General features: G+C 35.2%; 1 long non-coding RNA gene across 1 annotated transcript in view; it reads right to left on the bottom strand.

Moving 5' to 3' along the window:
- The window catches only part of LOC129017385 (uncharacterized), a 307,273-nt gene that overhangs the window by 16,224 nt on the left and 277,352 nt on the right, over window positions 1-13,697 (bottom strand). The window contains exon 5 of the long non-coding RNA XR_008495063.2: window positions 7,812-7,902. This is a non-coding gene — a long non-coding RNA (uncharacterized LOC129017385). The remainder of the gene's footprint in view (window positions 1-7,811; window positions 7,903-13,697) is intronic.

Genomic DNA, 13,697 nt, shown 5'->3' with positions numbered 1-13,697 from the left:
AGATCTCAATCCTTTCTATCTTGGCCCCCAAGTCCTGTGACATCTGATGGTAATGTAAGCATCCTGGAAACAGTAAACTATCTCATACATATTTATATTGGGAAATGTACCCATAAATATTCAGTTTGAAGCCCCCATCTGTACTGTTCTTCTAAGGTAGGTAAGATTATGCTAATCTCATAAAGGTAGCCACTAAAGTGCAAAGTGATTAGTTTAGCAAAACACAACTATTTTACCTGCAAAACATGATATTTAGAACAAAAGCTCTGGGTTAAAAGCTTGACTTCACCACTTACTAGCTCTGTGATTTAGAGCAAAATGATTAACTTCTCCATGCCTCAATTTCTGCTTTCCAAACATTTAGTTGCTAGTATAGATACCTGCTTTATAACATTATGGGTAAAAAATGAGTTAATGCATGATAATGCATGATAATTTTAAGCTCTTAATAAATGTTTATTATTATTACTGTAATTACTACAAATTTAGAACTAGCAATAAGACTTTTGACTCCTAGTCCTATATCCTTCACATTGGCAATGTGATATTGAGTGCCTTAACACTACAACCTACAAATATAGTTGTTTTCAGAGGAAGAAAACTTAGGTAACAGTCAGGCATTTAACAAACATGCATTGAGTGTCTCCTCGTGGCTTGATGAGTGTTGGAAATGGTGAACAAGATAGACATAGACTCTGCCTCTTTGAGCTATTGTTTCTGTAACCTATAAGAAACTTATTTATTGATTCTACTCAAAGAGAACAATGGTGGATACATTGGGATTTTAAAACATCATTCTTAAGTATTAACACCAAGTACATGGCTTAAGGACAATTCAGGTATGCTGGATGTCCTTTTTCTAAATCTCAAGTACTTAAAGAAAAGGTAAGGTAAGAACAAGATCTTTAAGGTGGCAAATATTTTTCTTGAATTCATCAATCTTTCGAAGCTCTTTTTCTTTACCTTCAAAGAAACTTATCCAGCCAACCAAAACTTTTCAATAAGAAAGTGTGGTGCCCCAGAAGAAATACAGAATGATTTTTTTCTTTCTCTAGAGGTTTACTGCTGATTGCTCTAAAGATAGTGGAAGAAGTAGAGGAGGAAAATAACCCCAAATTCTCTTTGGATCAAGATGAAATGCTCTAGCAACATGAACCAGAGGGAGGCATCTAAGGGAAATGGTAATAAGCAACTCTTCATTGTTTTGGAACAAGTGCGCCTTCTTTGTTCACTAACAATCTATCGTTGAGTGCCACGGTGCTGTTTCATATCAAGATTGCAAAAACCATTACAAGCTGCATAGGTATCGGAGGCTCAACCAGATGTGATGAATTTCCATTGTTTTACTTAGTGCATGGAAAATATTACTAATGGCTGGTGTCAGGGGAGGCTTAACTGACCCCAATTGGCCAAACTCATCTGGGCGCATTTCTGTAAGTCAGACCCTTTAAATACTCTCTCTTGTTATTTCACAGGCCCCTCTCCCGTTTTATGAGATGTTTGACTATATAAAGCTCATTTTAGCAAAGGAGAAATTCCATGACTGCATGAACAGGTGGTCTGGGACTTGGGAGAGGAGAGGGATATCTTTCCCTGAGACTGAATTTTATTTACAGCCAATTCTTGATTATCTTTGGACACATAAGACACACTTGAGCACAATGAAGAAAATAAAGTCTGAAAAATTCCATTCAGTCTTTTTCCCCGCCATTATCTTCACAAGAACTGCTAAAGGCTACAACAATTACAAATCTAATTGAGCAAAATTTCATCTCCTGTTACAATTCAGGAGATGAATTCACTTCCTGTTCCGTTTTTCCAATGCATGAGCTGAGCTACAATCAAGCAGTTAGAAGAAAAAGAGAGAAGGCCTTTGAAAATCCCTTATACCTATACCTAGAGTTGACATTCAAGTTTTGATTTTAATATATGATTTGCACTTTGAATTTTCTTGGAGATATTGATAATAACACATATCAGATAAACACCTGACTTCCACTTTCTTAAAATATCAAGGTTTCCAGAACAACCCAGTTCTTGCTACAGTCACAGACCTGTTCTTTCCTTTTAGTTTAGAAGGCTTCAGAATGTGTCAAATTCTTCATTTTCTGCCTCTAGAAGTCTCATTTACAAAAGACATCCTCTTTTGTAAACTTGACATTGTCTTTAGATATTAGCTCATCAAGACCGAGAGTCCAGTTTCAGTTTAGAGGAACATGGAAAAATTTAAATACTTTTCTAAACCTCGTGTAACTTTATCTGAACTCCTGTGTCTTTATGTGAACTCTTCTTATTGGCAACGAGTTGGAGATCCCCTGAGTATAAGATTCCTTGAAGGAAGTTTTCTGGCATTTAAAATCTAGCCTTGAAATTATAAGTTAAAGAAAAGGTCAAGACAATAAAATGTGACTGTGAATTTGGAAATGAACAACATTTTAATGAGCTTCCTATACATTTTTTTCTTAAATGTGGAGCTCATTAAACAGAATTTTAGTGTGCAATGGCATTGAATTTTGAGAACTTCTTAACAGCTATTACATAAATGTACAATGGGCATTATTAAAAAGAAATCAAAACTCACACACCTCTGGCCTCTGAATGCTTGTTTTAAAATATAGAATAGGAGTGTCATTGGCCAGGTGTGGTGGCTCACGCCTATAATCCCAGCACTTTGGGAGGCTGAGGCGGGTGGATCACGAGGTCAGGAGATCGAGACCATCCTGGCTAGCACAGTGAAACCCTGTCTCTACTAAAAATACAAAAAATTAGCCAGGCACGGTGGTGGGCGCCTGTAGTCCCAGCTGCTTGGGAGGCTGAGGCAGGCGAATGGCCTGAACCCAGGAGGCGGAGCTGGCAGTGAGCCAAGATCGCGTCACTGCACTCCAGCCGGGGCAACAGAGCGAAACTCTGTCTCAAAAAAAAAAAAAAAAAAAAGAGTATCATTAATGAAAAACAAAGCCCTTATAGGTTTTACAGCTCTGTGACAAATTAAAGCTCAATAACAGCCTTTCACCATGCATGACAGGTGCCTGCTTTTGCTGTGCAGTTGATGTATTTTCATTGGCTTCTTAATTGTTTCTGTTAATAGTGTGGGTCCCTGCAAAAGATTACTCGTTGCTAAACTGGGTACTCAACTGGAGGTTTTGCCTCAATATTATGAAAGTTGACAGAACTGAAGAAGGGAAAGAAAACAGAGTGTCTGTCTCGAGAGAACCACTACCAAGGCTGAAAACATCAAACATCATCACAAATAGTTGGTCTGAATTCCGCTGGGTCCTCCAGTCTTGTTTTTAAACGATCCTGAAAAACCAAGGTCTCAGAGCCGGCTTCAATACTTAGAGCATGGCATGAGTTTAAAACTGAAGGGAATAAATGAATGTGGCATGGAGGAAAGCCTTACTCGAGAAGTACCATGAGCATTTCCCAGGGCATGCTGCTGTCAGAAATCACTGCAGAAATATAATGGAATTCCTAATTTGCTTTAATTATGAAAAAGTAAACACCGCCCTCAACATGTCATCGTGTTTATATAGAAGCCCAACCAGCTGATTTTCTGCTGGGATGGCCCTGGAACCACTCAATTAAATCTCAGGGCACAGTTTCTTTTTATGAATGAAATACCATTAGTATGAGGCCAGAGAATTTTTTTTTTCATCTGCTTCATTGGCTGTGTCTCTACAAGGACAAGTGACCAAACACAGCACCTTCCAATTTTAATTAACCAATTATAATTTCCAAGACTAGATCATTTAGGATTCTTCTTTTCAAAGCATTTACTTTTTTATTTTATTTATTTATTTATTTATTTATTTATTTATTTATTTAGAGATGGAGTCTTGCTCTGTTGCTCAGCCTGAAGTGTAATGGCATGATCTTGGCTTACTGTAACCTCTGCATCCCGGGTTCAAGAGATTCTCCTGCTTAATCCTCCCAAGTAGCTGGGATCACAGGTGTGCACTACCATGCCGATTAATTTTTGTATTTTTAGTGGAGGTGGAGTTTCACCATGTTGGCCAGGCTGGTCTCGAACTGCTGACCTCAAGTGATCAGCCCGCCTTGGCCTTCCAAAGTGCTGGGATTGCAGGTGTGAGCTACTGTGTCCGGCCTGACTTCTTTATTTTAAAACTTTCCACTTTGCAAGACTAAGGAAACAAAAATACTTTATTTCTAGCATCCAATGATAACAGCAAAAAAATAAAAATTAAAAAATAAAGGAGAGAAAGAGAAGTTTACTTCTTGATATTTCAGGTATTTAATAGTTTTATCAAGTAAAACCCTAGGACTGTCAGATCCCATGAATTAAAATATTGATAGAATTTCTATGGAGCTGGAAAGAACCTTGGAAGTTATCTTCATGTTGCAGATTTTACAACAGATGCTCATTTTTCATAAATGTCATTGTTGAAGATATGGACATTTAAAAATAGCTTTGAGTCAGCCCTACAGTTTTTCAGATCTATGAAACATGAATCAGAGTTAAACAAATTGGAAATTTTTTTGTTTGAGAAGCTTAGAAGTATTAATAAATAATCCTACACATTTTTTCCATGAAAAAGGAATGAGATTATGGCAAATATTTCTAGTAATTTAGAGCAAGGTAATATTATAAATTGTTATAATAAAAAGCTTTTCTGTTATTAATATGAAAGGAAGCAATAGTATTATAATTCTCAAAGTCCCTCAAACACCTGCATACTTTAAGCAAAGTGATAAGAGATAAATCTAATTCTGGAATGCTGGGGACTTTTTCTCCAACTCATCAGCTCTACACCTATTTCAACCTCAAGGTGAGTACAGCTGTATTACGTACATCCCAGTGGAGTATGCGGAGGGGACCAAGGGAGCTCTTGCAATGCCCAAGTTCAGCCACTCAGATTTGCTAAACACATGTGAACGAGATCCACACTTGGGTTTTGGAAACACTCTGAACAAACGCCTCTGATCTCAAAGCTGTGTTTCATAAAAAAGACAGGGACAATTGCCCTTCTAACTGTCCTTTGCTTAGTTAATTTTAGAACTTCAACAATTCACAATCATATCACTTTTTTTTCATTTTTTTAAACATGAGGAATAATAATGTTTGCCCTACATAGAAGGTTGTGGCAACTCAAAGATCCACACATACACATGCATGTTCACAATATTTGTGCAGTTTCTTTCAAGTTTTGAATGCTCCATCAGTGCAGAGGTCAGGGCTGAAGAAAATTGGGTCACCCAAAAATGAGAGATAAAAAATAAACAAAACAAAGCTGGATATCTTGTATAAGAAAGTACATATAATATTCTTGATATATTTCACATCACCTTCCAAGTGAATAAACCTACACATGTGTACTTGAGTTCTGTTCATCTTTGATTTCAAAATACAAAATGGACTTAAATTAAAAGATTCGAGAGCCAAATTTACCTAGAATAAGTGATAAAAACAAGACAGTGGAGTCGCTTCTACAGGGGCTTTTGTGTATATAATGAAAAGTGAAGTTCCACCTAACACACACACACAATTATTTTTTAGCCTGTAGTATTCAAATTATATTTTACTTCCTATATTGAATCTTAAATTACTTCTTCCCTGAGAAACGGTAATAATCTTTACTGGTTTTATGGCAGAGTTGATTGTATCCAAGGCAAAATGCACCATCCATCAACATCAGTTCTTACCACTTTTGATCATCAAGCATACTGCCTCTTAATTTATCAGGACTGTCAGATCCCAAAAGGGCAGCTTGTAAAACTTTTTTTAACCACCCTTCACACGAGACATCTCCAAACATCTTGCTTGGGAGGAGTTCTTAAGGCATTTCTCCAGATAAATCAGGGTGAAAATCCAGAATTAGACTACATTTCTAGTCTTTGAGCCACACAATCAGGATGAGTGGGGAATACAGTGAGTGCTTGATATTTCTAGAACCATAAGTGTACTAGAGATACGTGGGTGATGGCTAGTGCTCCACAGCCCACACCGTCACTGCAGGCCAGCTACCACCTCAGATGGCAGCTGCTTATGTGAAGGACCAGCTTGTGTAAATCCTGATACTGGTGCCTAATGGTTATCTTCAGCTCAACGTGAACACATCTAAAACTATCACCTTCTCTCTAAAACTTATCCAGCATTCCCCCATCTCAGTAAATGTCTCCAGCACTCATTCAGTTTTACAAGACAGATGCCTGGTAGATTTCTTAACCTTCTGTCCTTTTTCACATTCAATCCATGACCAACTTTTTATGTTCATTTTCCTGAGTAACTATCATATTTGTCTAACTCTTTCTCTATTGACTGTCTCATCATAGTTAAAATTATCATCTTCTTTCCTAACTTTTCTTCATGTACCAGTCTAATTCCATTGCAGTTCCCTGTAAATAGGGTGACTGTATGTCCTAGGTTGTCCAGGGAAGCAAGAGTTTTAATACCTGTAGTCTCAGCCTAATTAGCAACGACACCACTTTTTATTCTCCAAACTGTCCTGATCTGGATAATAAATTATGTTATTACAACACATACAAACAGTGTCTCCTTTTAAAACTGCAAGTCTAATTATACCATTTCCTACCTAAAACTCTTTAATGGTTTCTGCTAGTCCTTGGAACAAAGTCTAAACTCCTCGACCTGGTTTTTAAAACTCTGATTATTCAGGGTTCTGCCTTACTTGCCAGGCTCATCTTGGGTAAATCTTATAGCTGCCTCACATTCTAGGATTCTATATTTCTCCTGTGATCACTCTAATCTAAATTTTTTTTGGAATTTCTTGGTTGTTTGTTTATCCCATAGAGTTTAACACCTAAATGCATAGATGATATCTAACTGCTCATTATTATATTCTCAGTACACAGTGCATATTAGTCATTCAAATATCATGATCATAGCAGAAAATAATACTTAGTTGCAAACATACAATTGTATGAGAGATAACAGCCCCAGCAACCTGACCCTATTTGGTCAAAGTTGGATGACAAAGGATGCTATATACAGCCAGAATTCAATTATAAAATTTTACGCAAATGTAAGTAAGCTTCACCAAAAAGAGAAAATGGATATCATCATTATTAATTTATCCTTGTATTATTATATATTTTCATTATTGTTATGTCATCACTAAATAGACATCAAATGCAATCATTTGTCAATTATCTATATGCAACATCCTCTTAGTAGAATAATACCACAAGTTTTTTACCACTTGGCCTTCCAGCATTAGAAGATAATGGCCTCATCCTACACAAACTTGATATAACTTAATTATATAAAGAAAAAACAATGAAAAAAATCTGCTGCTTAAATTGTTATATATTCTAATGCATTTTAAGGTCAAATATGAATTTTCCTTTTTTATTAAAAGTTAAACATTAAACAACATTAAAAATGTCATAGAAGCATTAAAGATGCTATTCCAGATTATATATGCAATGAATAATGCCCCTTTTAGTATGTCTTATTATTACAGATAATTTTTTACATATGAATACTTTGAAAACACAGATCAAAAAGACAATTGTTTTTGATCCGATCCTAACAAGATCAAAATTACTCTATTCTTTTTGCAGAACTCCAAACTCCATCTTTGCTGGCTGGGAGCTCTCTAGTCTGCCAAATAGCTGACACCAAAGCCTTCTTTTCCCAGTAGCTCATCATTCATCATGATCTTTAAGATGGCATTACATGTCAACCTATATATTTCTGGTTCCAAAAAATAAATATTGCTGGTAAAGTAACAAAAACAAAACAAAAAAAGCTATCTACACATTTTCTTCTCAAAACATATGCCAGCCCTTTCTCAAGACTGCAGAGGCTGAGTCTTGAAAGAACACCATACCTAGATCCCTGTAGCACATTTCTCAAATATGACGACCCCACTCTAAGGATGCTTGCTTCTGGTCAATTCTCTGTCTTTCATGTTTCAAGCACTGAGAAAATCCAGAAAGAAGACAATGAATAATGAGTAGTATTAGTTCTTAAATAAAACACATCATTTTTCATTTCCTCTTTAATAGTTCTCCAATGGGAATTGAGTCATTAACAAAAGAATTGTTCTAGGAGGCGTCATGACAAAAATTTCCTGCATTATGTCAGAATAACAATAGTATGAACCAAAGTATGCAAAAAAAGCTCTTACTCCCAAGCCTGAAAGCTTTTGAGTAATTGACAAGTTACATTTTTGAGATATAATTCACATACCATGAAATTCACTCATTAAACTATATAGTTTAGTGTTTTTTAGTATTTTCACAAAATGTTGCAACCAACACCAATGTCTAATTCCAGAAAGTTTCCGTCACCCCCTAAATAAGCATTGTACTCATGAGCAGTAATTCCCCATTCTCCCCTACCTCAACCCCTAACAAACATTAATCTTTCTGTCTCAAAGTGTTGGAATATTCTGGAGATTTCACATCAGTGGACTCAGAATGTACAACCATTTGTGCCTGGCTTCTTTCACTTAGCACAATGTTTTCAAGGTCCGTTCATGGTGCAGCATGTATCAGTACTTCTTGTTATGACTGAATAATTCCATTGTATGGACATAGCACATTTTTTTAATCTGTTCATCCATTGATGGACATTTCAGTTCTTTCTAGATTTTTTGGCTATATAAATAATGTTGCTACAAATATTCATGTCCAAATTTTTGCATTGACATGTTTTTCAGTTCTATTGGATATATACTTAGGAGTGGCATTGCTGAATCATCTGGTAACTTCATATTTAAATTTTTGAGGAACCACCAAAGTGTTTTCCATAGCAGCTGTACTATTTTACATTTCCACCAGCAATATATGAGTTCCAATTTCTTTATATCTTCACCAACAATTGTTATTTTCCTTTTTTAAAAAAACAATTATAATCATTCTAGTGGGTTTGAAGGGGTGTCTCATTATGGTTTTGATTTGCATTTCCCTACTGACTAATGATGTTGAACACTTTTTCATGTTTATTGGCCATTTATATATCTTCTTTGTAGAAATATCTATTCAAATACTTTGTCCATTTGTCTATTTTTAAATTGGGATTTTTATATTTTTATTGTTGAGTTGCAGGAATTCTTCACATATTCTGGATGTTTGTCCCTTTTGATATACATAATTTGCAAATATTTTCTTCTCTTCAGTGGGTTGCCTTTTCACTGTCTTGATGATGTCCTTTGAAACACAAAAGTCTCAATTTTAATGAAGTCCAATTCATCTATTTTTGTTGTTGTTGTTGCCTGAACTTTTGGTATCATATCTAAAAAACAGTTGTCTAATCCAAGGTCAAAAAGATTTATACTTTTTTTCCTAAGAGTTAAATAAATTTAGCTTTCACAATTAGGTATTTGATACATTTGGGGTTAATTTTTGTATATGGTATGAAGTGGTTTGGCTGTGTCCCCACACAAATCTCACCTTGAATTGCAATAATCCCCACGTGTCAATGTGGGGCCACATGGAGATAACTGAATCACGGGGGCGGTTTTCTGTAAACTGTTCTTGTGATAGTGTGTAAGTCTCACGAGTTCTGATGGTTTTATAAATGGAAGTTCCCCTGCACAAGCCTTTTGCCTGCCTCAACGTAGGATGTGCCTTTGCTCCTCCTTTGCCTTCTGCCATGATGGTGTGAGGCCTCACCAGCCATGTGGAACTGTGAGTCTATTAAAACTCTTTTCCTTTATAAATTGCCCAGTCTCAGGTATGTCTTTATTATTATTAGCAGCGTTAAGAACAGACTAATACACGACATAAGGTAGGAGTACAACTTATCCCAGAGCTATTTTTTTGAAAAATCTATTCTTTCTTCATTGAATTATCTTGGCACTCTTGTCAAAAATTGACCATAAATAAAAAGGATTATTTCTGGGCTTTAAAATCATTCCATTGATTTGTATGTCTTTCATTATGCTACCACTTCCTTTTTTAGATTGTAGTTTGTAATAAGTTTTGAAATTGGGAAGTTTGATTTCTGCAACTTTGTTCTTCTTTTTCAAGATTTTTTGTCTAGTCAGGGTGCCTTGCCATATAAATTTGAGGATTCACTTGACAAATTCTAAAAATAATGGTAGCTAGGATCTTCAGAGTGATTGTATATCATCTATAGATCAATTTGGGAAGTATTGACATCTTAAAAATGTTTTCTTCTAATCTATGAACACAAGACATCTGCCCATGTATTTAGGTATTATTTAATGTATTTTGACAATGTTTTATGGTTTTCAGTAAACAAGTTTTACAGTTCTTTGCTTAATTTATTTCTAATCATTTTATTCTTTTTAATGTTGTCATAAATGGAATTATTTTCTTAATTTCATTTTTGAATTATTCATTTCTATTATATGGAAGCACAACTGATTTTCATATAGTGATGTATCCTGCAACATTTCTGGACTCATTTATTACCTCTAATAGCCTTTTATTAGATACCTTAGAATTTTCTATATACAAGATCATGTTGTCTGCAAGTACAGTTTTATTTACCCTTTCTAAAATGGATGCTTTTTAAAAATTGCCTAATTACCCTTACTAAAACTTTCTGTATGTTAAATAGAAGTGACAAGAGTAGATAATCCTTGTCTGTTTCTGATACTTGGGAAAAAGATTTCATTCTTTTTTCATGAAGTATGATGTTAATCAGAAGTTTTATCAGAGTGAGGAAGTTCCTTACTCTTCCTAGTTTGAGTGTTTTCTTTGTGTTTTTTTTTTTTAACATAAAAAGTTGTCGGATTTTGCCAAGTGTTCTTTCTGCATCAATTGAGATGACCATGTAAAGAAGTTTTCTTTTATTTTATTAGTTTGTCCTATTACATACTGATTTTCATTTTGTGATCCCCCTTACATTCCTGAGATAAATCTCACTTGATCATGTCATACAATCTTTTTTATATGTTGCTGGATTGGTTTGCTAGTATTTTGTTGAGTATTTCTGTAATTATATTAATAAGGGATATGGTCTGCAGTTTTTTTCCTTGTGATGCTTTGTGTGGTTTTGGTATTTGGTATAATGCCCTCATCGAAGGAGCTGGGCAATGTCTCCTCCTCCTATATTTCTTGAAAGAGGTTGTGAAGGATTGATGTTCACTCTTTTTTAAACATTGGTAGCATTCATCAGTCATTCTTGTCATCATGTCCCAGGGTTTTCTTGTGAAAAATTTTTTATTACTTATAGTCACTTTATTGTTATAAGTATATTTAGCTTTTCTATTTCTTCTCAAGTCAGTTTAGGTAGTTTTTGTCTTTCCAGGAATTTGTTGACATACAACTGCTTATATTATTTTTATTTCTCTAGGTTCAGTAATAAGTACTCCCATTCATACCTGATTTTGATCATTTACAATTTCTCCCTGTTTTTCTTGGTCAGCCTACATAAACTTTGTCAATGTTGTTGATTTTTCCAAATAACCTACTTCTGATTTTATTTATGTCCTCTATTGTTTTTCTATTCTCTATTTTATTTACTTCTACTTCAATCATTATCATTTCTTTCTTTCTGTTTACTTTGCATTTAATTTGCTCTTGTTTTACTAGCTTCTAAAAGGAGAAAATCAGGCTATTGATTTGAGGTCTTTATTATTTCTTAATATAGGCATTTACCACTATCAACTTCCTTCTAAATGACAGTAATAGCTGTATTCTGTAAGTTTTAGTATGTTGTGGTTTTGTTTTCATTTGTAAAAATAATTTATTTTCTTTATCTTTATGTTTTCTCTTTTGGCTTTTTGGTTATTTAAGAGTGTTGGTTATTTAAGAGTGTTGTTTAATTTTCCAAATTTCCTTTTGTTATTAACTTCCCATTTCATTTTCTTATGATCAGAGAATATGCTTTGTATAATTTTAATTTTTTTACATGTATTGAGACATTTTATGGCTTCACATATGATTCATCCTGGGGAATGTACCTTCTGCACTTGAGAAGAATGTAATCTCAAGTTGTTGGGTAGGGTGCTAACTACATAGATCTCTTCTAGCTTTGCTATTCAGACATTCTATTTTTTACTGGTCTCTGTCCAGTTCTTCTAGCCATTATTAAAAGTGAAATATCAATGTCTCCAACTATTAATGTTGAACTATTTATGTCTTCCTTCAATTCTCTCAGTATTTGCCTCATGCATTTTGGAACTCTGTTGTTCAGTACATATATGTTTATATCTAGTATGTCTTCTTGATTAACTCTTCTATCATTAAAAAGTATCCTTCTTTGTCACTAATGACAGTTAGTCTTAAGGCACATTTTGTCTGATATTAGTATAGTCATTACAGCTCACTCTGATATTAGTATAGTCATTGCAGCTCACTTTGGCATTTTACAACTCTGACTTAATCTTCACTTCCTGCTTGCATAGAGTCTCCAAGTTAGCCAGAAGTGAGAACTCAGACTTTCTAAGAAATTTTCTGGAAATTTACAAAATTCTATGTAGACCTATTGCCTTCTAGAGTCTCAGAAATATGTTGGAGGTCTTCCAAATCTCCACGGATACCTCATTTTCCAGCTTTTCTTTTTAAGATATTTATTCAGCTCCTTGTTTGGCCCAACTGTTATCAATGCCTCAGGCATCTGCAATGATGAGTAATTACTGCTGATTGTTTTCAACAAATGCCTTGAGAAAAAGGCCTTTCACACTGGCCAAGCTTTGAGTGAGGTCAAATAAAAACAAATGCTGTCAATTGGACTTCCAGGGTACTGCCCTACAGAATCAAATAAAGCTCAGGGATTGGGGTTTAGGGGAGCTCCACACTCATTCTTCCCCTTCTAGTGGTTTCAAGGCTGCTGGTTGTCACCATGATTGCAGGGCTATGTTTTCAATGCTGCTGTAAATCCTGGAGGAGAGGATTTCACAGGGTAACTTACAACTGCACATAGATTGCTGTTTTTCCAAGAGATGCAGCTGGGTTTTTTCTGAGTAAATGCTCCTTGGATTTTTGCAAGGTTTCCCAGGTCTGGAAAAGCTGATTTTGGAAATTTTGCCAGTGTTCTTATTGTTTTTATAGAGAAGCAGATTTTTAGAAATCTTTACTCTTCCATTCATGCTGATGTTACCCCCATTACAGACATGGAGGTAGGCTAGTCCTAGAAATTTTAGGAAAAAAAACCTTGTCGCCAAGTAACCTGGAAGCCTGGTGTATGTTTCTATGCCTTCATTTCCAAATATACTAAAAATAATACAAGTGACCTCTTACAGGTGAGAAAAGACACTAATGAAAGTCACTACAGGTGTAATTGGCAATTAAATTGTCTTCTTAACTGACTTTGAGTAGGAATTACTGTGGATAGAGATGCGAGAAAGGTGAGCTCCAACTTGGTTTCTGTTCTCAGAAAGCTTTTAGTCAATTTTACGTGCTTGTAACACATCTTCTATGGGAGTCCACATATTTCCATTTTTAAAAGTTTGTGGTGTCCACGTTCCCAAGACGCTGGTTTGGCAAGGTGTGTGATAAAATCTAAAGGGCAAAGCGTGGAGATGAGAGTTGTCAATTATTCAATCAAGTTGTATAGACACCAATGTTGACTCTTCTGGCTTGAAAAGGCAGGGAAGAGTTTCAACTTGGAAGGTGTTTTTCTATTTGAACCTGAGGATCAAGATTAACATCTTCTCTTACCAATACATTCTGGATAGTTGTATTTTATTTTCAGGCTTTGATAAACCTGGAATGCCACTGCTTTATGGGTAGCCACGAGGCTGGACTTCACATGAGAATTCGACTTTTGTGAGTCTAGCCTTAGTGCCTTTTCTTTC

The sequence above is a fragment of the Pongo pygmaeus genome, chromosome 19 (genome assembly GCF_028885625.2).
Source record: "Pongo pygmaeus isolate AG05252 chromosome 19, NHGRI_mPonPyg2-v2.0_pri, whole genome shotgun sequence".
Lineage (NCBI taxonomy): Eukaryota > Metazoa > Chordata > Mammalia > Primates > Hominidae > Pongo > Pongo pygmaeus.
Note: the sequence above shows the minus strand (reverse complement) of the source record. Positions and strands in the feature narration are given on the sequence as shown.